We start from the raw sequence: 7820 nt of genomic DNA on the forward strand, positions 1-7820 counted from the left end.
TGACTAATGACATTCAGAAAAAGATTAGAAGAACATTCATTCACACAGCACAAACATTTCCATTCATGTGAACCAATCAACAAATTAAACTTTGTGTTGGTGCATTGGATATTGAATCATGTCCCCTTTCATAAGAAAACAACACAAACACGAAAGTCTAAATAATATACCCGCTGCCTCTCTGCATATCTTACAGGTTAGTTGTGACACAGAACAACGAGATCTCTGGGAGAGCCCTTTCTTTCAGCCTGTAGCACTCTTTGTCTGCCCATTATTCCATCTGTTTCTCTTTCTCTCTCTACCTCCACTGTTCCCTCTCTCTCCTCTTCCCGCCTCCAGTGGGTATCCCTGGCGCCGGTCACCGAGCTCCTGTCCTATCTTTGCATGGCGAGCCAAGGATGGCGGGCAGCCTGTCACAGTGAAACCAGTAAAGAGGATTTGACCAGCGGGCGGTGGGTTGCGGGAGTTGGCAGCTACACCTCCTTGTCCTCCTAGTCAAGCTGTGCCACTGCCTGGCAAGGCGGCAAGGATGGTATTTCTTGTCATGGAAAATGATAGATGATAATGGATGAGGGATCTCGTGTAAAAGCAAAGCGAAGGTAACAGAGACTTTTATGGTACTTATGCATTGACAGGTATATTCATAAGTGGCTCCTTATCTAATGTGGAATAATCACTGAGAGAAAATCGAATTTGTCTGTAAAAGAAAGCCAGAGAGCTGCCATTCAATCACACGAGCATGTCTGCTCTTACATTTTAAGCAAAAAGAATAGTATTCCCTTGTCTATGTTCTGGTTTGTGAGGAATATATGAATAAATTAAGTATAGCAAGTATCTATGAAATGTGTGATTTATTATTATCATTCCTGCTGGACTAAAGGAGCCCTGCCCTTTCAGGCAGATAAAATTATTCAAAGTCAAAACTCACCAGTATGCATGCTGCCTCCTTATCTCTGCTGGCGTAGTTAAGTGAATGCAGTTTAATCGATTACCGTTCTGTTTTGGGTCTACAGGTTATCTGACACCCCAGAAAGGAATGTTTCCTTTACTACAGCATGTGGACCTAACCAATCCGTCATTTTTTATTAGCCTTGGCAGCTGCAGCTGAATGACATGTTTAAAGCAGCCCCGTAACTCAAATGTTTAATATTCAGATCATTCCTTGCATATTTTGGTGAATATTTATTATGGTCGTACCACACTTTTCTATCAAATTCCTCACCAAGATTAATAGTAGTTGTAGTGTATGATAGCGAGCAGTATACTAGATTTAGATTGGAATGAAAGATGAATGATATATCTTGTCATTAGAGCCCCTGTAGATTTCTAGCAGATGTGAAGAAAACTAATAAAGTGGCTGAAAACTCAATTTCGTCTTCAGCACGGTACATTTATTCTTAATCTATCCGGAAGAAGTAAGCTAGGCAGGCCAATGACACCTTAAATTCATATACTTCCAGCTGCCTCACACAACTGCACACGTGTACTGTTTGCTGTTTGGGTGTCCTGTGGGTCTGGCAGTCCAACCATGGCTTCCTCACTTTCTGGCCAGGTACTCTTATTGCATGGACTTTTGTTGCAAAAATACCAGAAAGATGAACTACGAAATCACGGAAACTACAGTGTTGCCCATCTGTTTTCCTCACTTATATTTTTTTCACTTGTATTTTTCCCATTTGAACTGTCAACTTTGCAGTCAATGGCTTTCATTTATAAAAGTTGAAAATCAAATTTGAAAATAGTCCCCAAGTCTCAGCCTGGCCCTACCTAAAAAAAGACTGTGAAAAGGCTATTTGGATCTACAAAACAGACTGATTTATTTGTCAACATGTTGTAGGGAAGGATGTTCGCTATAAATCTCAGTGCTCATCTTCAGAGAGCTAGAAACCTGGAGAAAATGAGATAATTGCAAGTTGCGGTGTACCGCTAGAGAGACAATCAGTGATGAGACATTGAAAAGCAGCTCACTTACAAGATCACACTTAATTCACAGCACAATGTGAGTTGATTATGATTCACCATTTCAGAGAAGGCACTGAAATGTATTGTGTGTTACCTTGCCTTTACATAATATGTGCACGCACACATCACTTTAACACACTTCTGGCAATTGGCTATTTGCAAAAAAATCTCCCTATAAATTATAAGCCTGGCTTTCATGCCACCATTATTAGCATGCTGCAGGCACAGACTCATTTAGTGTCATTAACAGAGCCTCTCAGAGTGCCATCTCTGCTGATAGGGTCAAATCCTCTAAATCCTTTTACACCACATTAGCTAACTGCCTCATATCCCGTTGTGACACGCCACTCAGCTGAGCTTAGCATACCCTCCTCAATGTGTCAACCAGTACGGCTCCAAATGACAGTGAGAGTCGCATTATAAAAGGAGGCAGGATTGTAAACTGTACACTGCCAGTCAAAAGTTTTGAACACTTTTGCACATGTTGGCTTTTTTTTTAAACGCTCAATAATTATACTCTAAAATTAGAAAAAGTAAGAATAAGATACAGGCATAAGGGAGAAATGAGAAATGTGGGTGATTTTTTTTTAAATTCTATTGGACATGGACTGTAAGGCAGGATTTCTAGCAGAAAACATACTGAACATTTGTCTTATAATTGACATTTTTTATATTATTAAGTGCTTGACCATTCCAGTGCACTGGCTTTAATAAAGCACTAATTAAGAGCTACTTAAGGTGCTGATTCATAGGTCCTTAAAGGCACACTTCCTGATTCTGTTATAGTGCCTAAATGTGCCCTCACATCCATCCATCAATTTCAATTATTATCAGTTTCAATTATTCATACAGAATGAATTACTCACTTATTTTTTCTAATTTGAGCTACAGTGAAATTCCAGGGCATTGTTTGAGATGTAACCAAAAAGTGAAAATGTCGGGTGTTGTGTATTGTCACAAACAAAACACATGCAAAAAGTGCTTGTTATAGAAGCAAGCTTATACAGTGCTTTATTGTAATGGTATCACATTAATACAAAGCTCAAGGTGTTGGTCACTCAAATAATGGAATGTCAAAAAATTCGAAAAATGACTCTCTCAATAAAAGTGTTGGATAATATGGCGGCTTGAGCTCATCAAGAAGCCTCTAAATGCCTGGAAGTTGTTTCATAAAACAGGGCAACAAGAGCTCAGTGAAAATAAAGCCTGGCAGCTAATATTCACACATCATGTGTAACCACTGATGTCAGTACTTGTGACACACACCTGCTACAGTATCACTGCAAAGTATAATAATGGAGGTCAAGAGACATTTTGACCCTCAGAGAAGACAAATAAAAGAATGTAGGTCAAGCTCTGTGTTCATTGGCTCGGTCCTGGACTGACAAGTGTGAGAGTGCGTCTCAGTCTGCGTGTACAGTCCTCGTAGAGAATAGTGTGCTCAAAAATGAGAGCACATGAGAGTGTTAATGTGTCTGTGTTTGTGTGTGTCTTTGCACCCTGCTTGGAGCGTCTGGTGGTAGCATCTCCCTGCCTTGTGCACTGGGGAGCTGCCATCTGCTCCTCCAGTGGGAAAAAAGGGGCGCTTGGCACCGTGTCCAACTCATGACCTTACTCATTCTCTCAGCCACCGCAGCCTCAGAGCCACAGGCAGTTCACGCTTCTAACCAGAGGAGGGCGATCACACTCAATACAAGCTGGACTGTGTTTCTGCCAAGTTCCATCACTTTCTGATATTTTCATTCAGCATGTTGGGAGGTTATGAGGCTCCTGCTTGTTCGAGTCAGAATTTACAGAATTATTTGTCACAAAATCTGACAGGAAGCTTTGGAGATGTGATGAAAAGGTCTGTTTGGATGTCAAGCAATGTTTAAATAACGATTAAAAGTCCCAGAGCCATACCTGAAACTATATTCTCTCTGAAGCACTCAATATCGTATAAATCAGGGAGTAACTGTATATTTTAGCCTGAAGTTTCCATAATATAAACATTTTTACATTCATGTAAAAATACTCCATTACAAGTAAAAGTCCTTCATTCAAAGTCCTCCTTAAGTAACAGTATGTAACTATAATCAGCAAAATGTACTAAAATATAGAAAAACAGAAAAATGGTGCATATCACTGATTATATATGACATTATTAGACTGTTAATTATTTTACTGTTGTAGCTGGTTGAGGTGGAGCTAGTTTTAACTACTAAAAGCCTGATGGATCCTGGGATATTACATGGGATAGGAAAGATGAAAAACCTCCTACACAAAGTTTTTGGACTATCTAATCTTTGCTTTTTTGGGAAATAATGTACATTTTGACACGTTTGGATCTCGAACAGTTATTTAAATGAAACCATCTGAGAAGTTAAGAGAGTAAATCTTCCTTTGGTTGAACTGGTAACAACTCACATACACCTGAAACGTGACAAGGACATGACGTGACTAGACACTGACTTTTTTGTCAGGGTCAAAAGACAAAAAGGTAGGAAAACACTGATTTTATCTGTAATGATGCATTGTATTTTACAAGCTATTCATATATTTTAAAGCAAAATGTAATGCATATATATAGTAGCATAAAATGAAAATACTCAAGTAAAGTACAAGTTTTAAGTTGTACTTAAGCACAGCACATGAGCTAATGTACTTTCTTGCTACTTTCCTTCATGCTAATTTGTCAAAAATACTGCAGCACTGGTACAGAGGGACAGATGTTTTGGGATGAAAATGGTTGAATGGAACCAAAAATGCAGCACAAAATAAAAATATAAAATACTGGGATCAATTTTTGATAATCAAAAACCCAAATTGGTTGAAACCAAATCTCTCAGTCTTTACCTAGTCAGCATTCCCTGCAGTAAAACACCTGTCTGTCAACATTTGACTATGAAAAAGCACTAAATGAAGATTTCATTTTTAATTCCAACAATATTTACTCAACTCACATCTTTCCTGGCATGAAATAGTTCCAAAAACAAATGGACTCCTCACTCCAAGACAAAGTGAGAATTTCTATTACAAAATATTTTCATTCACACACCTAAGCTTTGCCATCCTGGAAATATTCAAACTGATAGCGAGAGTCTGTATCAAATCGTCTCCGGGTTGTCGGTGCTGTAGCCCTTGGGTTGCCAGATTTTTCGACCAGTTGCCAGTTTCTACACTGGCGAGTCTGTGGGCGGCCAGATTAAGATGAGAGCCTGTGCAAAGGACATCATCCCATCATATGAGCAACACTGTACAGAGCGGCAGTTTGTTGGAGCCCATCTGCTCCGTAAGCTTACAGCACTGCCCTGGAAGACAGGGGGCAGCTCTGTGTGTGTGTGTGTGTGTGTGTGTGTGTCTGAAGGCAGTGTGTGTTACATGTAACAAGGAAGGCAAATGCTTACAGACTGCTGGTGAGGAGGAAGGGACAGAAGGAGGTGAGGGAAAAACTGTGGGGAGAAAGGTGTGGGTTTTGACAGCAGTGAAAATGAAAGCAATCTGAAGGGAATGAAGGTGCGAAAATGAGTAAATGTGTTGTAAACTGTGCACTGGGGAGAAGGTGAAGAAATACAAAGAAGCAGAGGAAGATGAGCGACAGAAATCAGCAAGGGGGTGGGTGGGGAGAAACCTAGCATGGAGGAGGAAGAACGAGAGAGGGGTAGTGTCAGGAGAGTTCGGTTTTCTGCATTTATAAAAGGAAACAAGAAGAGTTTTCAGTCGAAGAGATTTGATGATGCTGGAGGAGGAGATGTGTGTCAGTTAGCAGAGTGTTCGGTGCATGTGTTTATCCCAGAAAAGGTGCGAGGGCGTAAATGAGTGTGAACATGTGAAGCATATGCGTGTGCAAGTTTATGACTGCTTGAAAGATTTGAATTTTCCTTTGCTTTGTTTTAAGTTATGAGGCCTTGTTCAAGTGAGAAGTAATTGAATAATTTGTCAGTCACTGAATGCCTCCGAGTGCTGAGTGTTTATGAGCAAACACACACTTATATGCATGTGTGTCACGTAATTAATAATAAATAGTGTGTATGTGCGTGCATGCATGCGTGTGTGTGGAGCAGGCTAACCTTGTCCTAATTACACTCTATCTATTCCATCAGTGCTGTGCTCTGACCTATTTTCACTGCTATAAATTTACCACTCTCCCCTCTGTTGTGATAGATGACCCACTCGTTTTAGCCCATCTCTGAAGGCTGTGAGCCAGAAAGGAAGTCAGTGAAAGACAGTGGCACCACTTCACTGCTGTGCATGATGGCGATGGAACTTTCCATGTCCTCGAAACTATTTCTATGTGTAAATATGGTACATTAAACGGGCGCGGAGTGATGCTTTTACCATTTTTGTTTTTCAGGATGAGGAAAGCCTCGTATCAAAACACAGTCAATACATTTAGGAGCTGAACGTGCCATCTGGAGATCTCCAGGGTGTTTTGGGGTGTTTTACATTTAAGCAAGCAGCTCTTCCATGCTGTTACAGTGAACAGATTATTTATGAATTTGTAGTCCTGATTATCAGAAAATGTTAGCAGTGGTTACAGACCTCAAGTCTTTGTATTGACAAGCATATGTCTTCTTCTGAATAAGGCACAGTTTTATTGTTGCTATTCTGATACTGTAAAAAATAAAAAAATATCACATTTTTATATGGCTCAGGCCTATAAATACACTACTCCTGTCAAATAGAAACTTTGCAGGCTTGATTTTTTATATTAATATAGAATATTAATATTCCGTATTTCAGAAACAGTTCAGCAGGTGTGAAGTGGTTGTGAGGGCTCAAGGATCATGCAGCCTAACCAGCGACCCACCTTTGAATTCAAGAGTTGAAATAAATAAATAAATAAATAAATAAAAACACTTGCAGGTCCTTGATGACAGCAGTGATAACCAGTTATGCTTTGCATGTTTATGTAAAAATGTGCAGATTTAATGTTGAGCCATTTCTCAATCTATTTTGTAATCCACACAGTTAACAAACACCAAAGCGCTTTCTAAATGTTTGCACTATGGTTCAGGTCCAAAGCAGAGTCTGATCACAAATCAGCCCAAAACAATTCATCTGCATAAACCAGAGCTACATTTAATCCTAAAGCCACATGATGATATACAATGTCACCTCTAATCTGAGTGGCAGCAGTTATCATGGCCACGTTCCAATATAAATCCTCCACTCCCACCCCTTTTGACCTTGTAACTGTAGGTGTGAAGGCAACTGTGTGTAAACACCACTAAGCCAATCACCAGGCAGAGTTACGAACAACTCAATTCATATAGGCGCACTAGTGACTATAATGCTATTGAACAACTTCCTTCCTCATCAATCAGTCAGGGTTGTCTAATAACTACATTATATTTTTTCAAAAGTAGTAGACCTTTAAACGATAGATCCCCCGACCTTTTTCCCCTAGGCTGTCATATAATACTCACTTGCCCATATGAACACCAACAAAAGTTATTTTTAATTTTAATAATTTCTCCATAAAATGATCCAGTGTAAGGTCTTCCAAAGTTACTGCCTTTTGAGCACAAAATTCCCTCTTTGTGTTTCCCATAGACAGGAGAGATAGTAACACAAAGAGGGAATTTCGTACTAAAAAGACTGTCTTCATATTAGCTTCAGCCAAACTTAATTTCTTTGCACAAAATGAGGATTTCATCTTTTACATTGAAAATGTTGATGTCCCCTCCGGACATCCTCACATACAGTATGAACAGGAGGATTGATTTCAGCAAACAATAACTCTTTTCATGCACATATGGGCATGTTAGTAATGTATTATGATTGACATTGATTTAAGTGAAGAAATGTGAACCTGTCTTTTAAGTATTAAATCTGCAAGAAGCAGGGGAAGTGGGTTAGCTTCTTGAATTAGTACT

Source organism: Enoplosus armatus, chromosome 3, assembly GCF_043641665.1.
Source record: "Enoplosus armatus isolate fEnoArm2 chromosome 3, fEnoArm2.hap1, whole genome shotgun sequence".
NCBI lineage: Eukaryota > Metazoa > Chordata > Actinopteri > Centrarchiformes > Enoplosidae > Enoplosus > Enoplosus armatus.